Source organism: Podarcis melisellensis, assembly GCF_964234715.1.
Source record: "Podarcis melisellensis genome assembly, chromosome: 10".
In the NCBI taxonomy this organism is placed as follows: Eukaryota; Metazoa; Chordata; class Lepidosauria; order Squamata; family Lacertidae; genus Podarcis; species Podarcis melisellensis.
In genome coordinates this window covers 75,698,480-75,725,500 of record NC_138542.1, presented here as the reverse complement: position 1 = coordinate 75,725,500, position 27,021 = coordinate 75,698,480, and the positions used below count along the sequence as shown (strand labels likewise).

Genomic DNA, 27,021 nt, shown 5'->3' with positions numbered 1-27,021 from the left:
CCTTTCTCGCGGTTCAATCTCGCCTTGAACCTGTTGCGCAATAAACTTGGATCTTCCGCAGTTTGCTCCTGAATCCCGCTGAGTTCATTTTCCTCCGCAGGGACCCACGGACTTAGTCCGACGAGCTGGGTGGCAGAGTAGCCCCGCACCCAGATTTTACCGTAACAATATGAACAGCGATTGGCTAACATATAAGGATTTAGTAGAGGAAACAAGTAGTGATCCGAAAATAAAGGGCCTAAGCGAATTGAAACAGAAGGGAATAACCTGGCTGGAGTATTATCAATTAAAAGCCGCCCTTGAAAAGGATAAAAGAACCAAAAGATTTGACAAAAAAATATCCTATCTGGAGAAGGATATTTTATATAATAATCAAAAGACACTTTCTAAAATGTACTTTTGAATTGGCAAAGAAAGGAGGAAGATATCAAAGAAATTACAGTAAAATGGGAGAGGGACCTGGGACATACGATCAAACCCAATATTTGGAACGAATTATGGACTAAAAATATAAAATTCACAGCTTGTTTCCTTATAAGGGAAAATCTTATGAAAATGTACTATAGGTGGTACCTGACCCCTGTAAAACTTGCAAAAATAAATAAATCAAATAATAACAAGTGCTGGCGATGTAAGGAACAGATAGGAACATACTACCATATGTGGTGGCCCTTTCTAGAGATACAAAGATTTTGGAACATGATTTATAAAGAGATAAAGAGATTGATAAAAACTACATTTAGCAAGAATTTTTACTCTAAGACTGCCTTTCAAATCAAGTGGTTGCCCCCGTTTCCAGCTCTAGATCTTCATGAATCACCTGCACAGTCCCACTGACCTCAGGAGGTCCATGTGGACCATTATGTGAGGCCCAGGTCTACATCCTTTCCAGGGACTGTGGTCTGGGTCAGTCAGAGAACTAGTGACAAGGCTTGGTGCTTGGAGTCAGCTGAATGGGTGCTCAGGGAAGCTCCTGTTCTTGGAGATGGACCTCTGTCTACATGCCTTGCATTGCATGGAGAGAGCAGGAGAAGCAGAAGGAAAGCAGCTGGCAAATCGGAATCCCAGACGGAAACACCCACCCCAATGGTGCTTTATAATGATGACACGCTGCCTGATCTCGAGCCCGTCTTCTGACTATCCTAAAGTGGCACTGAAAAGCAGGACATAACTGTACTTAATCGTCCAGTCCAGTAGCACCTTAGGGACCAACTAAGTTTGTTCTAGGTCTAAGCTTTCGTGTGCATGCACACTTCCTCATATAGTGAAGGGTAGTAGGAGATGGTAGTAGGAGTACCTTCTGAGAAAAACCCCACCCCACCCTCCCACGATATACAAGGGTTTGGTGACATCTGTGTCAGTGTATCTGAAGAAGTGTGCATGCACACAAAAGCTTATACTCAGGACAATCTTAGTTGGTCTCTAAGGTGCTACTGGACTATTTTTTAATTTTTTATTTCAAGTGCGTCAGACCAACCCGGCTACCTACCTGAATCGAGATGTCATGGGGTGTTGAGGAGCAGTAGTTCCTTTGGTGGGAGACATGTCCTGCACCTTCTGGGGTCATTTTTCCACCTTTGGTGCCCACCCTGCACTCAGCTCTCACCTGTGGCTTCCAGAAGCAGTCAGCATGCAACAGGGCTTCAAGCAACGGCTTCAACCGGCCGGCTAAACCAGGTGAGGAAAGCTGATGGGTCTCCAATCCTTGTGGGGCTGGGGAATTCTGCTGCACCTGAAGTCAAGCCCTGGTGGATGGAGAGAACAAACGTGAATCCCACAGTCCAGAAGGCAGATTCTGCCCGTGCGGAAGAGGAACGTGAAGGGCAGAGGGGGCACGTCCACCTGGAGGCTTGTTATCTAGTCCCAAGGTTACTCTGACGTTGAATTATATATGAATTACAGTATTGAAATGCGCCTGCTCCCACTTCATATTCTGATATTACTCTACTCTGCTTGTCTGTTTCTTACTTGAGTGCTGTTTTGGTATACTAAGTCAGGGTTTTACTGTGAGTTACATTTTTGCTATTTTTTGCATCCTGTTATGCTTATCTGTCTTCGGTAATAAATTTCTCAGCTGAATTATTTTTTTTCTGCCTCGGACTTAGTCTGGCGAGCTGGGTGGCTGAGCAGCCTTACACCCAGATTTTACAGTAACACATGGCGCTCCGAACAGGGACTTTGCGGTTCTCCTGTGTTGCTGACCGGGGGCCCTGAAATCTTCAGCCAACACTGGGCCATTCTGCCTGGGAAGAGCCTTTGGACCCCCGGCCATCTTTTGGGCGGTAATCGAAAGCCCCAGGAGTTCAGCCGGGGAGCAAAGAGGGATCCAGCCGGCTTATTCATCGATCCCGGGACTATAATTGAAGATGCGTGAGTATAAGGAAAAATCCAGTGCACTGGTGGGAAGGGGGTGGTAGTCTCCTGGCAACTGAATTCTCTGCCCTCCTCTCTATCGCTCCTTCTCACCTGTCTCTTGGTCCAGTTAGTGAGAGAGACCGTGGACTGCTGCTCGACCCAAAAGGGGGGTTCTGAGCTCTATCTCTTTCTCTTAAATTCTTCAGCCAGCCGCACCAATTAGGAGCCCGAAAGTAAGACGGAGAGAACCGACTTGAAAGACAGCCGACTCTCCACAATGGGCATCCCAGTTGGAGCTCTCTTTCCGAACATCCCGAGCGCCCGGCAAGGGGGCAGGAAGGGGTCTTGCTTTCTGTCTCAATCCCAGCCGCACTGCTCGGTGCCACGTAACACGTGTATCATGCGTGAGCCCACTTCCAAAAGCAAGGGGGATTTTCGACCCGAAAACTCTATCCAGGGACTACCCGATCTGGCACCGCACGGCGCGGGCGTTCAGTAGGGCCCCTTTTCCTGAGATTGTGACGATAGGTAGGAGGTTGCCAGGAGGGATAGCCCAGGAGGAATTGGGCAGGAATTGGCAGAGTGGAAAGGAACCCCAGGATTTGAAATAAGGAATAAGGAAAGGAATAAGGAAAACTGGATAGGTAGAGCTCGCTAAAACCCATTAGGAAGTTGCCAAGCAACAAGAGATAGGAAACCCTAAATTAACCCCTGTGTGGACTATCCAACTCTTTATCAACCCCTCTCTTTCTCCCTTCTCTATCCCAGACACCCCCCAAAAAGAAAAAACAACAAAAAAGCAACAACAGCAATGCATGCATATATAAAGGGGTGCCCAGTCAACCAAGCGTTGTGAGCCCTGCCAGTTTGATTAACTGGTGGTGTGTTTGAAGAGACAAGGAGGCTCATAAAACCATGTGGGACCTTCCTACTAATTTCACTTAATGAAGCCAAAGGAAGCGGCCTAACTCCTTGCAATAACCAACTAAAGGATGAGAATATATATGTTTACATGTTGTCTGTTATGTGTGTTGTCTGTTAATACATATATGAGAATATGTATGTTTACATGTTTGTTATGTGTGTTGTCTGTTCCTTCTGTCTCTGACAGACTGCCTTTCTTAAGTGCACATAGTTTAAACTACAAGCTGGCTTCAAAATTTAAATCTAAGGAATGAAGTGTGCAAATGTTTACCCCACCTCTTGCTTTGCCGCAACTTTTGAGTTAGTGAGTCTACAGTCTTATTTTGGAATGTGCTGATAACCTAATGTTTCTGCTGCAAAAGCGTAGTTGAGCACAATTGCTCTCTCAAGCTAAAATGCAGTGTCTGTATTTCATTAAGCACATGCCTATGAAAATAGGTGTTCCTTCTTAGAAAATTGTTAATAAAAGGTAGAAGCTTCGATAGACAACAATTGTCTACCTATAGAGTCCAGTCCTGATATCAGTCTCTAAGATCAGCCAGGGTTTCCTGGCTTCTTAATGGAAAATGCCTCCCCCAATCATTTCAGTCTCTCTCAGGTTCCCCCCCTTCTTACTTCTGTGCCAAGTGAATTTACTCCCGAGTAAGTTTCCTTCAACAAGGGAGGGGGGCACATTCTTTGCTAAAAGTACCCAACCTCTCACTTTCCTATGTATCGTTATTTAAAAATCTTAATTAGGCGTACTATTCCTATACAAGTTCAGAAACATTATTGACTTTTGTATCCCTTTTAAATCAAATCCAGGACTGTTTTATTATTTGTGAGTGGATATATCAACTGAAATAACCCCTATGCTTATGAAATATTCTCTCCCAGATTCTCTTCTTAGGAAAACTGTTCTTTCTTTAAAGATCATTTCTCTAGGAACTTGAATTCTTTAGTCTAAGGAAGCAAACTCACTCAAACTATCTCAAGATCTGCTAAAAGGGTTCTATGTAAAGTTGGGTACTTTTATTTTCCTCTTCCTTAGTACATGAAATCTGTACTTAAATGTGTACGTCTCTTTGGTAGTACAAATCTTGCTGTGAAATCTTGCTGTGAACCCTATATTTTGGAGGGTTGGACTAGATGACCCCAGGGTCCCTTTCAACTCTCCCAATTTGTGGCTGTGTGGAAGGACATGTGTCTGCAAGCATTGGAAGGTAATTCTTAAATTCTGGTGTGGTGATGGAGTTGAAATTCAGCCTAGCTTTGCTCTTTAGTTTTAAAAGGTGAGAGGTGAAGCCGTGATGGTTTTGAAGCACAACTGGTAATATCAAGCATTTGAGTGATTACAGTGTTTATCATTTTGCCTACTATTTAAAAATCAGACTTCAAAGTCAATTCAAAGTTTAAGCACATACAAATACATATATAGCCTTGACAATCCTGTAAATAAAGGGCAGGGGGAAAAATTGTCTGCAAATGGTAAGGCTGAAATGGCTGAGAATGTTAAAAATCCTATGAATTCTGACTCTCCGGCCATTTTCCCCATATATAAGGGCGTGGCATTGTTCCGCGAATGACCAGATAAAATGACCAATAATATGACCAATAATGATAGCCCTTTCCTGTAAATAAAGGAAGCATTCCCTTGCTTGGGCTGCAGGAAGCATGATTCCTTAGAAAACTTCTAGCTTTGGTAAATGCTTGAATTGCGGAGTTTCTTGTTTTGTTTTAAATCTAACCCTATTTTTTAAAATCTACTCCTTACCCTTCATTTCCTTTATTCAAATGGTAATTTAGCCAAAAGATTCAACATTTTCAATAGTATAAAAGGTTTGCTGAGACGTGAACTCTGCACATGCACAGAGGCTAGATCAGCTAAAAAAGGGGGGAGAAAAAGAGAGAGAGAGAGGAAGGAGGGGGAACTGTAGGGGGGGGAGAGGAGGTTTCGAGAGCTTGGGCTGCAGGGAGAAACTTATCCAAATTTCCAAACTTATCCAAATTTCCTTATGTAAAACTTGGGACCACTGAGGGAAATCACCCTTAATGTGTCCTTTGCTCCAGGGGCTACGTAAGACAAAGGGTTAAGTACTGGACCATCAAAGTCAAGAGGTAGCCAATTACAGATAGGTAGCTGTGTTGGTCTGCCACAGTCAAAACAAAAAAATTCCTTCCAGTAGCACCTTAAAGACCAACTAAATCAGTTCTTGGTATGAGCTTTCGTGTGCATGCACACTTCTTCAGATACACTGAAACAGAAGTTTCCAGATCCTTCTATATAGTGAGAAGGTGGGGAGGGGTATTACTCAGAAGGGTGGTGGGAATGGGTGATTGGCAGATAGCTGTGATGAGCCTGTTGACGACTCTTAACGACTGCAATAGGTCTTACAGGAAGAAGCGAGGGGTGAAAAGGTGAAAAATGGCTTAGTCATGTATAATGAGATAAGAATCCAAGGTCTTTGTTCAGACCAGGTTTCTCCATGGTTTTAAGTTTGGTGATAAGTTGTAATTCAGCAGCTTCTCTTTCCAGTCTATTTCTGAAATTCCTTTGTAGTAAAACAGCTACTTTGAGATCTTGTATAGAATGTCCTGGGAGATTGAAGTGTTCTCCTACTGGTTTCTCTGTCTTGTGATTCCTGATGTCCGATTTATGTCCGTTTATTCTTTGGTGTAAGGTCTGGCCTGTTTGTCCAATATAGAGAGCTGAAGGACACTGTTGACATTTGATGGCATACACAATGTTAGATGATGAGCAATTAAATAGTCCCGAGATGGTATGTGTGATGTTGTTGGGGCCAGTAATGGTGTTGTCCGGGTGTATGTGGCAGCAAAGTTGGCATCTGGGTTTACTGCAGGCTCTGGTGCCAGTGTCCGTGTTAGGTCTGGTTGTAGTATTATTGTGGGTTAGGAGTTGTTTAAGACTGGGTGGCTGTCTGTAGGCAATGAAAGGTATTCCTCCCAGAGCTTGAGAAAGAGAACTGTCATTGTCCAGGAGAGATTGTAGATCTCTGATGATGCGTTGTACTGTTTTAACTTGGGAGCTGTATGTGATGACTAGAGGTGTTCTGTTATTTTCTTTTTTGGGTCTGTCTTGCAGCAAGTTCTCTCTGGGTATCAGTCTGGCTCTGTTGATCTGTTGTCTAACTTCATCTGTTGGGTATTTTAGTTCTAAAAAGGTTTGCTGTAGATCTCTTAGGTGAGAGTCTCTGTAGAATTGGAACAGATGCGGCTGTAACGTAGTGCCTGGCTATATACAATGGACTGTTTGGTATGTTTGGGATGGTAGCTAGAGGCATGTAGATATGTTTGTCAGTCAGTTGGTTTACGGTATAAGGTGGTGTCTATGTGCCCATCCTGTATTTTTATAGTAGTGTCCAAAAAATGTATTTCTTGCATAGATTGATTCATTGTTAGGTTGATAGTGGGGTGAAAATCATTGAATTTCTGGTGGAAGGTGTTCAGGGTCTGTTGACCATGTGTCCAGATGATAAAAATATCGTCAATGTATCGCAGGTACAAGAGAGGTTTGAGTGGGTAGGAGTTTAGGAAACGTTCTAAATCTGCCATGAAGATGTTGGCATACTGTGGGGCCATGCGGGTGCCCATTGCTGTGCTGCTGATCTGAAGGAACAGGTCATCACCGAATTTGAAGTTGTTGTGGGTAAGGACAAATTGGCAGAGTTTGGTGGCAAACTCCGCTGTGGTTTTATCTGAAATGGTGTTCCTTATAGCTTGTAAACCATCGTTGTGTGGGATGTTGGTATACAGAGATTCCACATCCATAGTAGCTAGTATAGTATTGTTGGGAAGATTATTTAAAGATTGTATTTTCCTCAGAAAATCTGTGGTGTCACGTACATAGCTGGGAGCACTGATGGCATATGGTTTCAGAACAGAGTCCATATAACCGGAGGTAGCCAAGTTTCAAATCTTAACATGCCAAATTCTTTTCACAGGTAAATATCAAAGCACTCCCACTGTGAGTTCCTCGCTTGAGTAGTTCCACCTCCCCAATGGAATTTAAATTTTATAACAGTTTTTGTTTGTTTGTGTATATGCCTATGCATTTTAGGAACAGCATTTCCTGACAGACTTCTCACATGAAATAATTTTCCCTTTTAACAGGATGTGTGAACCCTGCTAACAAAGTGTTTGTCCCTTTCTTTTCTCCCACAGCACAAATGATAACAGGGATTTAAATACTCTATAAAAAGTAATTGCATTTGTATTTCTTTTCATCTTTCTTCCCTTAAAGCCAAACAGTCACTTTCTTTCTGTTCAGCAAAACAAGTCTGAATCCCTGCTATATTAGTTGATTTCCCTCTATCTCTCTGTGGCTTTGACACTTTTTTAGGTTACAAATAATCTGTTTTTCATTTATTAATCAGTTTTTCATTGGGTTGTTAGAATGCCAAAACAGATTACTTCAGGTTACTTCAGGTTTCTTATTAATTGTGTGTCTTAGCATTTATTTATTTTGGTTCCTCATAGGTCATTGTGTGTGGGGGGGGGGTTATTTTGGGGACATGACAATCACATGTTGAAAGTCATTTTCATCAAGTTCTACTTATCAGATAGCACATGCTGAATTTTAAGCCTTTTTCCATCCCCCCCCCATTTTTAGCCCAGTAGTAATGTGTGTGATTTTGATATCTTTGTATTATTAAATAATAATTCTTTTCTGAATCTGATGTCTTTGTGTCAAGTCTGTTTTCATCTGGCTGGTAATCTATTTTTTTCCTTTTTTATTTTTTTAACCTTTCTTGTATTTTTTACAGTTCTTTTTCTCTACATGTGGAGTAATTTTTTTATTTAATAATATGGAAGGGGAAAAAAAACAAAGTGAAGGAAAGCAAACAAACTTAGCAGATAATAACAGTAATTATATGGAAATGTAATAATAATATTGAAAGGAATAGAATGCTTAATCCGCTAAGATTTTTATTATTTGCAGCTTCCCATGGAAACTGAAGGACATCCTTTTTGCCTTTCACCCCTTCCCTTTTCTAACTGTCTTTTAAGTCCCCCAAACCCTGCCCCTTACAGGATATCACTTCTACAAATGTGTTACTACAGATCCAATGAAAAGCTTCGCCACCACAAGACCTGCAACAACAACAGACACCAAAGTTTTCAAAGTGGCCACAGCAATTTCTTTCAAAGGGGAAGTGGGGCTGACAAAGGGGGGAGGAGTTGAATTGCAAGGACATTTTTTGACGTTTATATTCAACTGATATTTAATTAGTTTGTTGTGTATTATGTGTTGTTATGTAGGAATGTTGAAATGTGTTTGACAGTGTTATTTCCACAAAGGGGGGGCTATTTTTGTGTGTAATTGTTATATGTTTAATGTATACTGTCTTATTCCTTATACCCCAAGGGAGGATTCTCATACATTTTATGCTTTCTAATAGATCAGGCTATTGTGTAGTCCAATGTTCAGATAACCACATTTCGTTGTCCCACCTGGGGCTCTGCCAACCTTCCCTACCCATTTATTTATGTATTTATGTATTTAATGTTTTTCTATACACAAAGTTCCCAGAAAGAAATTACTTTTTACTATTTCTTTCTTTCTGTTCCAGAAAACTATTTCAAATCTCTTCTATGACTTTTCTGTATCTCTTGCAAATTCAGTACTGTCTTTAAGTAGCAATTGTTCTGTATTTATTTATTAATCTTGGTTTTCCCATATAACCACAACCAAGTATTATTATTGGAACCATATTTTATCAGGTAGTTTTGAAGTCCCTTATAGAGTTAAATTGACTCATTTGGACAAGTGCCCTTTTTAAGTATGGTTTTGTTTTAACATATTGGTTTTGAAAAGTTGAGAACCATGGGGCAAGATAAATTCAAATTGGACTCTGTTTGAATTGGGCAAGTGTATCCAGGCTGCAATTAGCTTTTGGTCCTTTAAGAGCAAGTGAGCAACTTTCCATGAAGTGAGAGAAGTGAATAAAATGCAGGAGTAAAGGGAAGTTTTCCTTCTGCACATAACTGTGGCCTTATGGGAAGTCTTGCTATGGGAAGTCTTGCTTCTTTCCTCTTGCATTCTGGGAAGTCTCGCTTATAATCTTCTCTCTGTTTCTGCACACACTGTACGAACCTGCTCCAAACACCAAGACATTCCCTCATCGCTCAGTTCACCTCAAGTTCATGGTGACTTGTACTCCATGCATAGCTGACCACATCTATAGAACTTGATTATTATATTCTTTCATGTTATGATCAATCATTAGTAATCGTCTGTGTTATATTAATCTTTAGTTATAATTAATTAGGAGGTTTCATGCTTGTCTAGTCCCAACCTTGTTTTCCAGCCTTTAATCTACCAGTGATAAATGTTCACATGTAATTCCCACCCCTCACATGTAATTCCCGCCTTGCATTTGCATTAACCAATAGGCAATGAGTTTCTTTGTGTTTGTAACAACCAATCAGCCACAAGGACACCTGTGGCAATGCTTTGTGATATTCAATAAAAGAGAGTTCCCGGGACTTCCCGGCAGACGCCTCTCACATGACACCTACTACTCGTCTCCCGTGATTTTCATTCCTACATCTGGTGACCCCCGACGTGCCAGATCCCTTACGCAGCCTAGCACCTGTACTTCACTCGACTGGAAAAGTCTCAGCGCGCTTACTTCGTGAGTATGGGGGGCGATTTGACAAAATTACAGAAAGAACATGCCAGGGAATTGTTTTCTCTAGTTAGACAGCGAATTGTGGGTGTTAATGTTTCCTTAAAAGAAATTGAACAGCTTCTCGGCGAGATCAATTGCCAATTTCCCTCCTACCCCGAAAGGGGGTCCCTTGAGGTGGGGACTTGGCAAAAGATCGGGAAGACCCTTTTTGCTGAACCGCGGGCTCCAATTCATTGTTTGCTCACCTGGCAGAAATGTGCAGAGGCCGTTGCAAAGTTTGGACCCCAGGTCCCACAGGCGTCTCCTTCGGCCCCTGCTCTCCTGCCTGCAAAAGACAATCCCCCCCCTTATCCCCCCTATCCACTGCTCCTGCCTCCTTCTCCTTCACAGCCCAGCCAACCTCCTCCTGCTTCTCACTCATCTCAACCTGCTTCCACCCCCCCATCCCCCTTCCCCCCCCTCCTCCTTTGCCTGCTCCTCCTGGAGCCGTGCGTGGTGCACTTTCTCAGGCAAGACGAAAAGGGCTTTTGTCCTTGCAGGAAGAATCTGAGTGGGCGGGGGAATTGCCTTCTGCTTTCCCTATTACTTATACAGACGCAGGTGATGCTCAGCAACAGGTGCTGTATGAAACCCTTCCTTATTCTGTAATGAGGGAATTAAGGAGGGCCATTGCTGATTCTGGCTTAAAATCCTCCTATGTCACAGGGATGCTGGAGGGGATAGGGACTGGATACACTATGTTGCCCCAAGATTGGAAAGATTTAATGCGCATGTTACTCTCACCAGCCCAGTATGTCGTTTTTGACAGTGAATTTAGGCTTGCTGCTTCAGCCCTGTCTGATCCGGAGCATACGGCCAATGAACTTTATGGTGCTGGTCCATTTGATACCGTAACAGCCCAGGCGACGCTAACACCTGTACATTTTACCCGCACCGCGACTTGTGTACAGCGCGCCTTTCGGAAAGTCCCTGTCTCAGGGCAACCGCTGAACTCATTTGTTAATATTAAACAACAACATTCAGAGCCCTATCACCAATTTATAGATAGACTGAAAGAAGCTGTCACCAGGCAGGTTGATAATACTACAGCCCAGAATGAACTGATGGAAAAATTGCCTTTTGAAAATGCAAACACCTACTGTAAGAAGGCTTTGCAGTCAATCATTAACCGTCCTAAATACGATCCGGCTCAGAGGATTCAATCCTGTGCGGAATTTGGCAGCCAGAGCCATGCCATGTCCTTGCTTGCCAGAGCCAATCCAAATTTGGCAGCCAACCAAATGCTTTTAAATGCTGCTCAATATGTAGTTTTTGAAAGTGAATTTAAGCATAGCGCAGTAGCCCTGTCCTGTTGGATGCCCTTACTGTGTTTACTAATGGAGCCCCCTCCAGGGGGGTCGTTGCATGGCTACAAAATGATAAATGGCACAGCCTCTACATTCTTCTACAGAAGTTTGCCCAGCATTCTGAGCTGGCAGCTGCTGTTAAAGTTTTGCATCATTTCTCCACGCAGCCAATTCCATGACCCCATACGTGGCTTCCTTTAATGTTACTTGTGCCCGTATGGTGAGCTGCACAAAAACCAACAGTGTAAAAATGGGCAAGGATAACTTCAATTGTTCTGATTATGTAAATATTTCATATATATATGCCTGACGGCTGGTTTTGGTCGTGTCCAGGCTTCACGTTTAATTATATTCCTGCAAACATTAGTTATGGCACGCCCTGCTGCTTAAGCCGTATGTCTATTATTTTACCCAAGAAGCATCATTTATCCCGCTCTCGATATCGACGCGCTATAGAATTGAATAATAATTGCGATGATTCTGTCTCTCTCCCTAGCAGATCTGAATATATTTCTCTAGCTGTATCTCTTCTAGGAGTCCCTGGACTGGCTGTCCGGAATAGCAGGAATATTAACTCTTTAGCTTGCTCCGCAGCAAAGGCTCTGAACTTTACATCGCAAGCCCTTCATCTTTTGAATAAAGAGCAGAGTGAACTCCAGCATGGCGTCCTGCAGAACCGCGCTGCTATCGATTATCTATTGATGCTCCATCATTACGGATGCGAACAAGTGGAAAACATGTGCTGCTTTAATATCACTGACAATTCTAAGGCTATTCAAAAACAAATCTTTCATTTGCAAAATCTCACACATCATATCAAACAGGATGTTGGTTTTCCTGCTTTCTGGGATTCTTTCACCCAGTGGCTTACTGCTTGGCTGCCAAACCTTACTTGGCTTCGTAATCTCTTTCAATATGCTATTGTCATAATTTGTATATTGATTCTACTATGCTGCTTCCTCCAATGCATTCCTGGCCTCATAAGTCTTTTCTCTCGACTTCTCTCTCCCCCTCAGCCACCCAATAAAATCCTTGCTGCTTATTTTGCGAAATGGCAACACCAACAGTAAACCAAAGGGGAGATATGGGCAGATTTATTTCGAGCATGCGTTGGCAAACCACGTATCTCGTAGTATTTTTTGTCCCATCCTCCCTGGCGAATTTATTTTGGGCATTCGCTGGCACACCACTAATCCCGAAATATTTTTGCCTTATTTACCCAGAACGCCTCGCAAAAAAAGAAAAGAAAGGGGGAGATAAAGGGAAGTTTTCCTTCTGCACATAACTGTGGCCTTATGGGAAGTCTTGCTATGGGAAGTCTTGCTTCTTTCCTCTTGCATTCTGGGAAGTCTCGCTTATAATCTTCTCTCTGTTTCTGCACACACTGTACGAACCTGCTCCAAACACCAAGACATTCCCTCATCGCTCAGTTCACCTCAAGTTCATGGTGACTTGTACTCCATGCATAGCTGACCACATCTATAGAACTTGATTATTATATTCTTTCATGTTATGATCAATCATTAGTAATCGTCTGTGTTATATTAATCTTTAGTTATAATTAATTAGGAGGTTTCATGCTTGTCTAGTCCCAACCTTGTTTCCCAGACTTTAATCTACCAGTGATAAATGTTCACATGTAATTCCCACCCCTCACATGTAATTCCCGCCTTGCATTTGCATTAACCAATAGGCAATGAGTTTCTTTGTGTTTGTAACAACCAATCAGCCACAAGGACACCTGTGGCAATGCTTTGTGATATTCAATAAAAGAGAGTTCCCGGGACTTCCCGGCAGACGCCTCTCACATGACACCTACTACTCGTCTCCCGTGATTTTCATTCCTACACAGGAGCAAATATGGGACAATTTAGCGATGACAGAAATGCGACAGAAACATCTTCATTTAAAATTCAGAGGAATAGGAGAGGAAACTAAAGGGAACATAAAAGAGAAAATGATTGAGGAGTTAGCTAAGTGGTTGGAATTGAAAGAGGAAGAGGTGGCTTGCACGGTCGAGAATGTTTTTAGAATAAGTATGAGACCCCAAGAAAATAGGTTAAAGAAACCTCTTGAGGACTGTCTAGTAATCCTAAACTCAATTGAGATGAAGAATTTAATACTAAAAACCAGCTATCATAAAAAATTAATAATTGATGGTAAACCAATTATTGTTCTTAAAGTGATTCCAGTAAGGCTTCTGCGTAAAAGGGAAAGGTACGGACAGATAGCTGGCACTCTGAGGAGAAACGGTATACAATATAGATGGGAGTTCCCTGAGGGGATCGCCTTCTTTTTCAAAGACAAAAGATTTAAACTGACAGATATCCAAGGGGTGGAATTTTTTTTGAGAAGGTATGAGAAAGAGCTTGGTAAGGGGGAAGAGAGGATAAGAGAAACGAGAAAAAAAGAAAGAAAGACAAGAAGGGGAGACAGGAAGAAGGAGAAATTGGAGAAGAAGAAACAGAAGAGGAAGAGGGTGCAGTGGGAGGTGAGGAAGCAGAAGAGGAGGACTATACTGGGAACGGAAGCCCCAAAATATAAGTTTAAAAATCTTGATTGAATAAAGAGATTAAATCGTTAGGAATGTCTTTGAACTTTTTGACCTGGAATGTAAACGGTTTGAATGAAAAATCAAAAAGGAATAAACTAGAAAAAATTGTGAGGAATAAAAACTACGATGTGATTTGCTGGCAAGAGACACACGTAGCCAAAAAACACAAACATATATTGATAAATAAAAAGCTGGGAGTAGAGTTTATCAATTCGGATGTAGAAAAAAAAAGAGGGTTGGTAATTTACGTTAAAGAGAAATGGGAACCAGTTTGATTTGTAAAGACCCCGAAGGAAGAATTTTGGGAGTTCAAATTAACCATCAAGGGGAAAAATTTAATGTGGTAACTGTTTATGCACCTAATACAAAGAAAGCAGAGTTTTTTAAAAAAAACTGGAGCAAAATTACTAGAACTAGAAAATCACAAATTAATTCTGCTTGAATGGAGTACCATCACCAGAATTAGACAGAAATGGAAAAAAGAGGAAATCAAACCAAGGGAAACTCCCAAAATCATTTAATAACCTCCAAGAAAATCTGGACTTAATCGACATCTGGAGGTATAAAAACCCAATAATGAAACAATTCACGTATTTCTCAGAACCACATCAGAGTTGGGGCAGAATCGATCAGATATGGGTTTCAAGCGAGTTATCGATAAGAACAATGAAATGTGAAATACAACCCAGAACCCTTTCTGACCACAACCCAATAGTGTTGGAAATAAAATGTAAATCAGCAGGCCCATATAGATGGAGATTGAATGAATACTTACTCGAAAATGAGGAGATAATTGAAAAGGCTAAGACTACTCTTAAAGAGTACTTTGATATGAACTTGAATAAAGAAACAAAAATTGACGTAGTTTGGGACGCCAGTAAGGCGGTCCTAAGAGGATTTTTTATTCAGCAAAATAGCTATAGAAAGAAATTAAGAGAATCAAAGAAGGAAGAAATAGTCAAACAATTAGAAGAATGTGAGAAAAAACTAATAGTAAACCCCAGAGACGAAAGGACTAAACAAATCTCTTAAACGTTGCAGACGCAATACTTGATACTAATAAGTCAAGAGGTAGAATGGAGAATTAGATCAATGAAGCAAAAATATTTTGAATCTGCGAACAAAACGGGACGGCTACTGGCGTGGCAACTTAGAAAAAGGAAAAAACAGAATGTGATTAATAAAATTAAATTAGAAGAACAAATACTGGAGGACCCCGGTAAAATAGAGGAAAAGTTCCTTCAATTTTATGAAAATTTGTATAAAAAGGAAGATGAAGACACGGAAGAAATAGATAAGTATTTGGAAAGGAATAGAGGAGAACAGCTGACGGATGAGGAGAAAACCTACCTAAACAAACTAATAACGGTTGATGAGATCAAGGAAGTAATTGAGAGGATGAAACCAGGGAAGGCACCAGGTCCTGACGGGTTATCCCAAAAGTATTACAAAGTCTTAGAAGAACATCTGGCCCCGGTCCTTTGTAATGTAATGAATAATATTTTACAAGGAGGTTCGGTGCCCGATTCTTGGAAAGAGGCGCACATCACGTTAATCCCTAAATCAGAACTTGACAAGCTCGACATAAGAAATTACAGACCGATATCACTACTCAATAATGATTATAATATCTTCGCAGTAATAATGGCAAATAGGCTCAAAAAATACTTATCGAAATCTATCCACAAAGATCAAGCAGGATTTCTACCTAATAGGTACTTAAAAGACAACGTAAGACATATAATAAATATTATTGAGTACTTGGAACGTAAGATTGATATTCCCGCAGCCCTAATTTTCATCGATACTGAAAAGGCATTCGATAACGTATCATGGAGGTTTCTACTAAAAGGTATGGAGAGGGTAGGTATAGAGGGGCCCTTCTTGGAAGGTATAAGAGCGATATATTCAGAACAAAGGGCCAAATTGATTATTAATAATAATTTAACCAACTCATTTGAGATCTCGAAGGGCACAAGACAGGGTTGCCCTCTATCCCCCCTCCTATTTATTTTGGTACTAGAAGTGATTACAAACAAGATTAGGGAAACCTTCGAAATAAAGGGAATCAGATTAGGAGCCAAAGAATATAAACTAAAAGCTTACGCCGACGATTTGGTGATATCGCTAGGAGATCCAGTAGTGGGTATCGGTAAAGTTATAGAGCTGCTTGAGGAGTTTGGAAATCTGTCCGGCTTTAGACTAAACAAAGTTAAAACTAAAATGCTGACAAAGAATTTAACCGAAGAGCTAAGAAACCAGTTAGAGTTGAAAACGGGAATTAAGGTGGTGAAAAAAGGTGAAATATCTGGGCATTTGGATCTCCGCGAAAAATATAAATCTAGTAGAAGATAATTATACAAGGACCTGGAAAGAGATCAAAAAAGACCTGGACACCTGGAGTAGGCTAAGACTTTCTTGGTCAGGCAGAATGGCCGCAGTTAAAATGAGTATTCTCCCAAGGATGCTGTTCCTATTTCAGAACATTCCGGTGATCAGGGGTATGACATCATTTAAAGACTGGCAGAGAACCCTGTCCAGATTCATTTGGCAGGGCAAGAGAGCAAGAATCAAATTTAAGCTACTCACAGACCGCAGTGACAGGGGAGGATTTGCCGTTCCTAACCTGAAACTATATTACGAGGCCGCGTGTCTGTGCTGGATCAAGGACTGGATTGTTTTGAAAAATGTAGATTTGCTGGACTTGGAGGGGTTTGACGCCAGATTCGGCTGGCATGCGTATCTATGGCAAGATAAGGAGAGGGCCCACAAAGGATTTTCCAACCATATAATCAGAGGTGCGCTACTTGAGGTATGGAATAGAAATAAGAAACTTTTAGAAAAAGACACCCCATGGTGGTTATCACCAGTTGACATTTTGACAATTAAAAAATCTAATATGGAAGGTCAAAGATGGACCTATGAGGATCTACTGGTAAAATCAGACAAAGGGTGAAAGCTTAGACCCTATGAAGAACTGAAGGATAAATTAACAACCTGGTTGCAATTTTACCAAATTAATTCCTTATGGAACGAGCATAAAAAAATAGGGATGAGTGAGAAAAAGTCCAGATTCCAGGTGGAAATAATAGAAGGAAACTCCAAACTCCTATCTAAAATGTATAACCAACTATTAGACTGGGACACGAAGGATGAGGAGGTAAAGGAGGTAATGACTAAATGGGCCATAGATCTTGGTTATAACCTAGACTATGACAGATGGGCGAAACTCTGGAATAAGGACATGAAATTCACGGCATGTGTTGATCTTCGAGAAAATCTACAAAAAATGATGTACAGGTGGTATCTTACCCCTGTGAAACTAGGAAAAATGTACAAGACGGGGGATAAAACTTGCTGGAAATGCAAGGTGAAGGAAGGAGACTTCCATCATATGTGGTGGGCCTGTGAAAAAGTAAAAAGGTTTTGGGGATTTATTTATGACGAACTAAAAAAAATCTTGAGATACACCTTCCCTAAAAAACCGGAAGCCTTCCTTTTAGGGATGGTCGGGAAGGAGATTAGGCAAGACGATCAAACCATGTTCCAATACGCAACGGTAGCTGCCAGGATACTGCTAGCGCAAAACTGGAAAACCCCGAATATTCCAACCATCAGAGACTGGCAATCTAAGTTACTTGAGTATATAGAGCTAGCAAGGATGACACAGAAGATCGGGCATCAGAAAAATGTAAAATTAATTAATGACTGGAGTAAATTCCTTACATACATGGAGACAAATTTAGGAAACATTAAAATCACAGTAGGTGATACGTAAAGTTTGAGAGGTGTAAACAAAGGTGACAAAAATACCCCGCAGGAAGATAACGTGGGAGTACAACTCAAGCCGTTTTGAAGGGAAGTCAATCACTGTTATGTGATGGGTGGGTGTGTTCTTTGTTTCTTTTTTTTTCTTTTTTGTTGTTGTATGTGTTGGTGGCTTTGTATTTTTGTCTTATGTTATTCTTCGTTTGTTTTTTTCTCGTTTTTTTCTCGAGTTTTTTTTCTGTTCTTACGAAAAAGAGTTCAATAAAAATAATTATGGAAAAAAAAAACCATAGAAAGGCCAAGCAAAGACATCTCTCTCCTGATATGTCCAAACCTGTGCCAGCTATGGTGAGTGCCGGGCGACATGGTTAAATGAAAGCCCTGAGGGGATTCAACAGGATGTGTTGCTATATCACTATGTCGGTGTGAGACCACAGAAGAGCTAGCTTTGCACCTGAGAACACAAAAATGGTGCAGCTAAAAAACAAACAAACCAAACTGCATTTCCCCCCCCCCCCAGTCAGTAGTGGACCTTCCTGCTAAATGTAAAGCATAGACCACTATTGAACAAAATACAACAGGCGTTCTTTTATGTGATATCCTATATCCAGCTATCTGCACTACTATACTTGCAAATGACCTTAAGAGGCATGATTTGCAAGTCCCCTTCAGGTTTGCACAAACCCACACATCTGGTACGGTGGATACCAAGTTATTATTTAGTGCATATCTATATAACATACACGTACATTGTATTGGTCCGTGTTGCTCCCTCCTTTGCTGCCCTGCTCAACCCACCTCCTTTTCCATTAGAGCCTATTCCCACTCACTGGGCACCCCTACCTTCACCGAGATTTAGGGTGCGGAGAAAAGATTTGCAAGTTCTTACAGAACTTTAATGCAAATCTATCTCCGAATGGGGAACTGATACGGAAAGGGGGGGGCATGTCTTCTTCACCTTCTTCTTCACTACAATATATCCATTTATTTCCAATTGTCAATGTCAAAAGGGACTACCGTAGTTTTCTCTCCAAAACACGCACTTTTTTGCTCCTAGAAAGTAAGGGAAAATGCCTGTGCGTGTTAAGGAGTGAATGCACGGATCGGAGCCATGGCTGCCGTCAGTCAAGCAAAGCGGGAGCCGCTTACACACTCTACGAGGCTCTCGCTTTGCTTGCTTTAAAGCGACCTGGAGCCGGGGAGGAGGGAGGGAAGGAGAGCCATGGCAGCAAAGCGGGCAGCAGCCGCTTACACGGGAGGAGGGACAGACACTAGCAAAGGTCTGTGCGCTCTCTAAACAGAGCAATGAGGGTGCAGAGGGACGGCAGGAAAGATAAAATTTAAGCAACCCGCAGCAAAATAAAACCAACCTCGAGCTCTGAGCCACGCAGTGAAAACCAGGAAGTTAAAAAAAAAAAGACTGGGGGTAAGGGAGAGGGGAAAACTTTGCAAATCCCCGTGTCTCAGCTGATCCGCTGAGAGGGAGCAGCTTGTTTTCAGGCAGGATAGATTCGAGCATTGTCTGGGTCCTAGTGCCCCTACAGCTTTTTTGTGCTCCATTCTATTGCTCCTGGTGGCTGCTTATCACTCAGGCTGCAAGGAGGAGCACTTTTACACAGCTAATGGTGAATCCCCTGCAATCCAAGTCCTCCTCACTTGCTCAAATCTATTCTGCCTCAAAACAAGGAGCGGAAGGAAAAGGCTGCAAACTGTTAAATGGAAAAAAACCCAGGCACAGGGCAAGTACCTTAAGTATACCTTTAAAGCAACAGTGCTCTTTCTCTCCCTCCTCCCCGCTCAGCTCGCCGAAAAGCTCCTTCTCCACGCGGGCTCCTTGTCCCTTGAGTGCTTTTCCTTCCCTCCCCACTTAAAACGTAGTTACAAAGCACGGATCCACATGGATCCTCAGGATTTTTGCATTGGGCTACCCCAAACTCACCATCAGATCACATGTCTGTGGCCACAGCATGAACCATAAAAATCATGCACCCATTGTTTCATTCAGAATATTTTTTCTTGTTTTCCTCCTCTAAAAACTATGTGCGTGTTATGGTCAGATGCGTGTTATAGAGCGAAAAATACAGTAAATCTATAAAATTCAAAGAAAATCAACGTGCCAATTTGCTCAATTTCTCTAGGACTCCATGACACCTCCCCTGTCCTCCATAATCCCTCAAGCAAGGTGTCAAGACCCTAATCCTGTCAAATCACTCTGCCAAGCCTTTCCTCTGGGCAATGCCAGGTGGCAGACTACCATTGTCTTCTCATCACCAGTACTCAGGATGTGCTTATCTGCGCATATCTCCAGCTCTGCATATTCCCCCCTCCCTCCTCCAAATGTTAATCTTGTGTAGCCCAACCTCTTCTTAATGTATTCATGATGTAACTGGGATGTTTTTTGCACTGTATTCTGGGACATGGAGGGAAGTTTCAAAAGTTCATGTCACCCCTTTCTCGCGGTTCAATCTCGCCTTGAACCTGTTGCGCAATAAACTTGGATCTTCCGCAGTTTGCTCCTGAATCCCGCTGAGTTCATTTTCCTCCGCAGGGACCCACGGACTTAGTCCGACGAGCTGGGTGGCAGAGTAGCCCCGCACCCAGATTTTACCGTAACAATATGAACAGCGATTGGCTAACATATAAGGATTTAGTAGAGGAAACAAGTAGTGATCCGAAAATAAAGGGCCTAAGCGAATTGAAACAGAAGGGAATAACCTGGCTGGAGTATTATCAATTAAAAGCCGCCCTTGAAAAGGATAAAAGAACCAAAAGATTTGACAAAAAAATATCCTATCTGGAGAAGGATATTTTATATAATAATCAAAAGACACTTTCTAAAATGTACTTTTGAATTGGCAAAGAAAGGAGGAAGATATCAAAGAAATTACAGTAAAATGGGAGAGGGACCTGGGACATACGATCAAACCCAATATTTGGAACGAATTATGGACTAAAAATATAAAATTCACAGCTTGTTTCCTTATAAGGGAAAATCTTATGAAAATGTACTATAGGTGGTACCTGACCCCTGTAAAACTTGCAAAAATAAATAAATCAAATAATAACAAGTGCTGGCGATGTAAGGAACAGATAGGAACATACTACCATATGTGGTGGCCCTTTCTAGAGATACAAAGATTTTGGAACATGATTTATGAAGAGATAAAGAGATTGATAAAAACTACATTTAGCAAGAATTTTTACTCTAAGACTGCCTTTCAAATCAAGTGGTTGCCCCCGTTTCCAGCTCTAGATCTTCATGAATCACCTGCACAGTCCCACTGACCTCAGGAGGTCCATGTGGACCATTATGTGAGACCCAGGTCTACATCCTTTCCAGGGACTGTGGTCTGGGTCAGTCAGAGAACTAGTGGCAAGGCTTGGTGCTTGGGGTCAGCTGAATGGGTGCTCAGGGAAGCTCCTGTTCTTCGAGATGGACCTCTGTCTACATGCCTCACATTGCATGGAGAGAGCAGGAGAAGCAGAAGGAAAGCAGCTGGCACGTGGGAATCCCAATGGTTCTTTATAATGATGATGTGCTGCCTGAACTCGAGCCCGTCTTCTGACTATCCTAAAGTGACACTGAAAAGCAGGACATAACTGTACTTAATCGTAGATAGCTGTGTTGGTCTGACACAAAAGAATAGTCCAGTAGCACCTTAGGGACCAACTAAGTTTGTTCTAGGTATAAGCTTTCGTGTGCATGCACTTCCTCATATAGTGAAGGGTAGTGGGAGATGGTAGTAGGAGTACCTTCTGAGAAAAACCCCACCCCACCCTCCCACGATATACAAGGGTCTGGTGACATCTGTGTCAGTGTATCTGAAGAAGTGTGCATGCACACAAAAGCTTATACTCAGGACAATCTTAGTTGGTCTCTAAGGTCCTACTGGGCTATTTTTTAATTTTTTATTTCAAGTGCGTCAGACCAACCCGGCTACCTACCTGAATCTAGACGTCATGGGGTGTTGAGGAGCAGTAGTTGCTTTGGTGGGAGACATGTCCTGCACCTTCTGGGGTCATTTTTCCACCTTTGGTGCCCACCCTGCACTCAGCGCTCACCTGTGGCTTCCAGAAGCTGTCAGCATGCAACAGGGCTTCAAGCAACGGCTTCAACCAGCCGGCTAACCCAGGTGAGGACAGCTGATGGGTCTCAAATCCTTGGGGGGCTGGGGAATTCTGCTGCACCTGAAGTCAAGCCCTGGTGGATGGAGAGGAGGAGAACAACCGTGAATCCCACAGTCCAGAAGGCAGATTCTGCCCGTGCGGAAGAGGAGAGTGAAGGGCAGATGGGGCACGTCCACCTGGAGGCTTGTTATCTAGTCCCAGGGTTACTCTGACATTGAATTATATATGAATTACAGTATTGAAATGCGCCTGCTCCCACGTCATATTCTGATATTACTCTACTCTGTTTCTTACTTGAGTGCTGTTTTGGTTTGCTAAGTCAGGGTTTTACTGTGAGTTACATTTTTGCTATTTTTGGATCCTGTTATGCTTATCTGTCTTCGGTAATAAATTTCTCAGCTGAATTATTTTTTTTCTGCCTCTGAGTGTCTCCTACTCTGCTAACTATGCATCAATCATTATGGTGGAGCAAGATCTGCAACCTAAAGCCCTCAACAGCCTCGGCCCTGTGGACCTGAAGGAGCATCTTCACCCCCATCGCTCCGTCCGGACAGGGAGGTCCGCCTCCGAGGGTCTTCTGCTGGTTCCCTTGCTGTTAGAAGTGAAGTTCCAGGGAACCAGGCAGAGGGCCTCCTGCCCCATGGAATGCCCTCCCTTCCGAGGGCAAGGAAATGGGCAACCGTCTGACATTTAGAAGACAGCTGGGTGTCGTTGTGGGTTAAACCACAGAGCCTAGGACTTCCTGATCAGAAGGTTGGTGATTCGAATCCCCGCGACAGGGTGAGCTCCTGTTGCTCGGTCCCTGCTCCTGCCAACCTAGCAGTTCAAAAGCACATCAAAGAGCAAGTAGATAAATAGGTACCACTCCGGCGGGAAGGTAAACGGCATTTCCGTGCGCTGCTCTGGTTCGCCAGAAGCAGCTTAGTCCTGCTGGCCACATGACCCAGAAGCTGTACGCCGGCTCACTTGGCCAGTGAAGCGAGATGAGCGCTGCAACCCCAGAGTCGGCCACAACTGGACCTAATGGTCAGGGGTCCCTTTACCTTTATCTATATGTACTGTAAGCTGCCCAGAGCAGCTGGAGGAAGATACTAATACTAGAACGTCTACAGTGGAACCTTGGGTTACAGACGCTTCAGGTTACAGACTCTGCTAACCCAGAAATATTACCTTGGGTTAAGAACTTTGCTTCAGGATGAGAACAGAAATCGCGCGGCGGGAGCAGGAGGCCCCATTAGCTAAAGTGGTGCTTCAGGTTAAGAACAGTTTCAGATTAAGAATGGAGCTGCAGAACGAATTCAGTTCTTAACCCGAGGTACCACTGCACTATTATTATCATCTTGTGATTTTTTGTAGTTATTTTGGAATTCGTACTGCAATATCAGCTCACGAAAAGTTATGGGCGGAGAAAATCACAGGGTTGCCATAAATTATAATCCCACCCATGAACGCTCATTCACACACAGTCTGTAAATTTGGGGAGGTCACACACCTCACCTGTGCTAATACTGGCAGTCTTTGGCCTGCACAGGCACACCCGGTGTGTAGAGCCTCCAGCCCCAGGCACTGTCTATCCAGAAAAGGGGTCCTTTGACTGGGAAGATTCATGCAGTCGCTGTCATCAGATGCTGAAGGATTGTATCTCAGCTTGTCAGTCACTCTGACATTGCCTATAAAGAATAGGGGAAACAGAAATGCTTTTGAGGTGCAACTTCTGTATCAATCCTGAGAGCCATTCCATGGACTCTGCACCCGTTTCTGATGACAGGAGTACATTATCCTCATCCTCAAGAAAGGACAATTAAAGATGGAAGCCTGAGAGAGAGTAAAAGGTTTCTGGCTGCTTCCTGGGTGGGATTGCGGAAACCAAGAGCCGCTTCTGAGAAGGCCTCCCCCCTCCCCTCTTCCTCTCGGGATTTCCTCTCCTCTCCAGGGGACCAGTGGGTGGACTGGGCAGAATGGCTGTGTCTGGACAGGGCAGGGACTTATGGGGTGGAAGGAGGATGGAGCTTGCAGGAAGGAAGGGGTGGGGGGACAGGACCCCCACTTTCCAGGGATCCCTCTCTGGATGCCTTGAATGGGGGGGGGTTGATTCCTGGGTGGAAGAGAGAAGCCAAGGCGCCCCCCCGAGATTCCCCAAGGAAGCCACGATGGAGACTTCTCCCCAAAGACTGGTCTTCCTATCTCCCCCCCCCCGCCCAGTGCTGCCCTTCCCTGACCCCCTCCCTCTCCCATCCCGGAGTCTCCCCTGCACCCAGACGCCCCCTTGGCTCACCCCTCGCCGTGCGCCCCCCATCTCTCCGTCCCTATTGCCCCCCCAGACGAGCCGGGGAGGGAGGGGGGTCTCTATCCAGGCGCCTCCCGCACCCCTTAACCCTTTCCTGGCCCGCTTCTCCGCGCCCCAGGTATTCCTCGTGGGTGGGCGCCCCATCTCCGCCCCTTGGCAGCAGGCGTGCCGGGATCCAGGCCCCACGGAAGGCGCTTGGGGGAGCTGGAGGGGTCTCTGGGTCCTTTTCTCCCCTCTCCCCCCCCCGCGACCCCTTTACCTCTTTCTCCTCGCTCCCGATACTCCTTTCCTGCAACATCCACGGGGGGGGGGGTCCCCTGCCTCCTCCCTCCCCTTTCCGAAAGCGCCCCCCCCCCTAGAGCTATGGGGCAGAGCAGCAATCCGGAGTGGAAGCTCCACTTCCGAGAGAAGAAGCCAGCTTGGGAGGGGGGCTCACCCCCCACATTCCTGGAGCAGAAGCCGGATTGGAGGAGGAGGAGGAAGAGGAGGAGGAAGGGGTGCAACGTATGGGGGGCGGGAATTGGGGTTGTGGGGGCGGAGTGAGAGGAGGATGTGTCGGGAGGGGAGGGAAAGTATTGAGGGGGGAGAGGAGAAGGTTTCCCCCTCCCCTCTTCCTTCTGGATCAGGAGAGCGGGGGAGGGGCTGATCCCGGAGATCCGGCTGCAAAGAGGGGTCCCCCCCCACAAGTGCAACATCCTCCCCTCCCCCACCCCACGCCATGAGCTTAGATCCCTCCGTGTTTTAGGTCTTGGCGCTGTTCAAACCAGGAACGGGGGGGGCAGCTAAGCGACCCCCCCCCAAATCCCAGCTCCCCACCCCAGCCTCTGACTCAGGCCAGGACAAGGACCGTGGACACAGGCCCCGTCCAGGCACAACAGCCAAGAGGCTCAGCAAAGCAGCCCATACAATTGTAGCCAGAAGCGGATTCCAAAATCTGAGGGATCCCTTGGACCAGAAACAAGGAGACCAGCCAGGAGGAGCAGAGCAAAAGAGCAGCCAGTAGGTCTTGACTGAAGACTGTTGCCAAAAGACTCCCACCTGCCCCCAGGTGGAACAAGATGGAAGCCCCCAACAAAAGAAGACCCCAACTTTTATTAGCTCCCAATCCCCCATGCTACACCCCCAAGACTGCGTCATGACTACATCATTGACCCATCACACAGAGGAGAAGAAGAAGAGGAGTTTGGATTTGATATCCTGCTTTATCACTACCCGAAGGAGTCTCAAAGCGGCTAACATCCTCCTTTCCCTTCCTCCCCCACAACAAACACTCTGTGAGGTGAGTGGGGCTGAGAGACGGCAGAGAAGTGTGACTTTTCTGAAGGAGGAGGAGTTGTGGTGGTAACCTGAGGGTCTTGTCACCTGTCTGGTTCCTTCTTTCCCCTCCCCATGATTACATTCCTGAGGACAAAGGGGAGTTCACTGTTTCCTGCCCCCAGAGGGAAGGGCTGGTCACTGTCCTGTGTTTCAGTCCCTACTGAATCCACTTCCATATGCAGGTCCTTTGGGAGTGGAATGATCTTCTGTCCAGGACCATCAAGGTTGGCATGCCAACTGGGTAGGCCTCACTGCGGACATGTTGGCTGCCTTTTGTCAAGTCTCCCCCCCTTTGATAGTCCTTCCCTCCTGGTTCCAAATAAAAGTCGATCCGATGTACGGCTGATTTTCTATGAATTTATAACAGAAGTGTTGCCTAAGTCGTGTGTGAGTGTCATGTTTGTACAAACTGAATGATTTGGGGGGGGGGTTACCGCAACACACGAATCCCAATCCCAAAAAAGGGCAGTGCCAAAGAATGCGCCAATTACCGCACAATTGCGCTCATTTCACATGCTAGCAAGGTTATGCTTAAAATGCTACAAGGCAGGCTTAAGCAGTATGTGGACCGAGAACTCCCAGAAGTGTAAGCTGGATTTAGGAGAGGCAGAGGAACCAGAGACCAAATTGCAAACATGCGCAGGATTATGGAGAAAGCTAGAGAGTTCCAGAAAGACATCTACTTCTGCTTCATTGACTATGCAAAAGCCTTTGACTGTGTCGACCACAGCAAACGATGGCAAGTTCTTAAAGAAATGGGAGTGCCTGATCACCTCATCTGTCTCCTGAGAAATCTCTATGTGGGACAAGAAGCTACAGTTAGAACTGGATATGGAACAACTGATTGGTTCAAAATTGGGAAAGGAGTATGACAAGGCTGTATATTGTCTCCCTGCTTATTTAACGTAAATGCAGAATTCATCATGCGAAAGGCTGGGCTGGATGAATCCTGTAATAAAAAATGTAAGGTCTTATATATATAATAAATGTTCATAAATGTACCAACCAAGCACATACATAGATATGTACACCACATGTCTGGAGCAGCTCAGGAAGACCGTCCTGAAACCATTTAGACTCCCAAACTGACCAAATGTTTTCTCTGCAAGGAGGGAGCGGGTGAGGAACCTTCCCATTGTCTCAGGAATTGGGAAATCACCATCTCAAAGGAATGGCCAGACTACCAGGAAAGGGAATCAAATAAGGCATTATCAAGGGGGCTTTGCCCTGCCAGACTTAAGGTTGTACTATGAAGCTGCAGCTTTCTGCTGGCTAAAAGATTGGCTACTTCTTGAAGACACTGATGTCTTAGACCTGGAAGGTTATAGCAATGCGTTTGGTTGGCATGCATATTTGTGGTATGATAAAGTTAAGATCAATAAGGCCTTTAAGAACCATATTGTCAGAAAAGCAGTGTTTAATGTCTGGACAAAATATAAAGACTTACTGGAAAATAAAACACCAAGGTGGCTTTCACCTTTGGAAGCTAAGGCCCGAAAGGGAACCAATATGGAAGCCTATTGGCCAAAATATTGGGAACTGCTAGAAAAAGATGGAGACAATTGGAAATTGCAGAGTATGGAGAAAATGAGGGACAAAGTGCGAGACTGGTTACACTACGCTCAGATTAAGGAAACCTTTAAAAGTGACAAAAAGTTAGGATTCCAGGTGGAGAAATCGAAGTTGGAAACAGAATTGTTAGAACCTAAG

General features: G+C 43.8%; 3 protein-coding genes across 15 annotated transcripts in view; all 3 read right to left on the bottom strand.

The window, feature by feature from the left end:
• LOC309378719 (uncharacterized protein) overlaps positions 1–1,745 on the bottom strand; it is a 61,407-nt gene extending 59,662 nt beyond the window's left edge. The window contains exon 1 of the mRNA XM_081927325.1: positions 1,607–1,745. The gene's annotated coding sequence lies outside the window, so the exon portion shown is untranslated. The remainder of the gene's footprint in view (positions 1–1,606) is intronic.
• Positions 1–27,021, bottom strand: part of LOC309378732 (uncharacterized protein) — a 60,942-nt gene that overhangs the window by 6,760 nt on the left and 27,161 nt on the right. The gene's annotated exons all lie outside the window — the stretch shown is intronic.
• The window catches only part of LOC309378709 (uncharacterized protein), an 89,503-nt gene that overhangs the window by 38,657 nt on the left and 23,825 nt on the right, over positions 1–27,021 (bottom strand). For 2 of the 13 annotated variants that reach the window (XM_081927307.1, XM_081927303.1), the window contains 2 exons: positions 23,205–23,377; positions 21,642–21,780 (listed from right to left, as the gene is read on the bottom strand). The exons of 1 other annotated variant lie outside the window; for it this stretch is intronic. The gene's annotated coding sequence lies outside the window, so the exon portion shown is untranslated. Of the gene's footprint in view, positions 1–21,641; positions 22,022–22,203; positions 22,399–23,199; positions 23,378–24,253; positions 24,687–27,021 lie in introns of those variants that run through there. 10 more of the 13 variants (XM_081927299.1, XM_081927301.1, XM_081927304.1 and 7 more) reach the window with 9 other exon arrangements.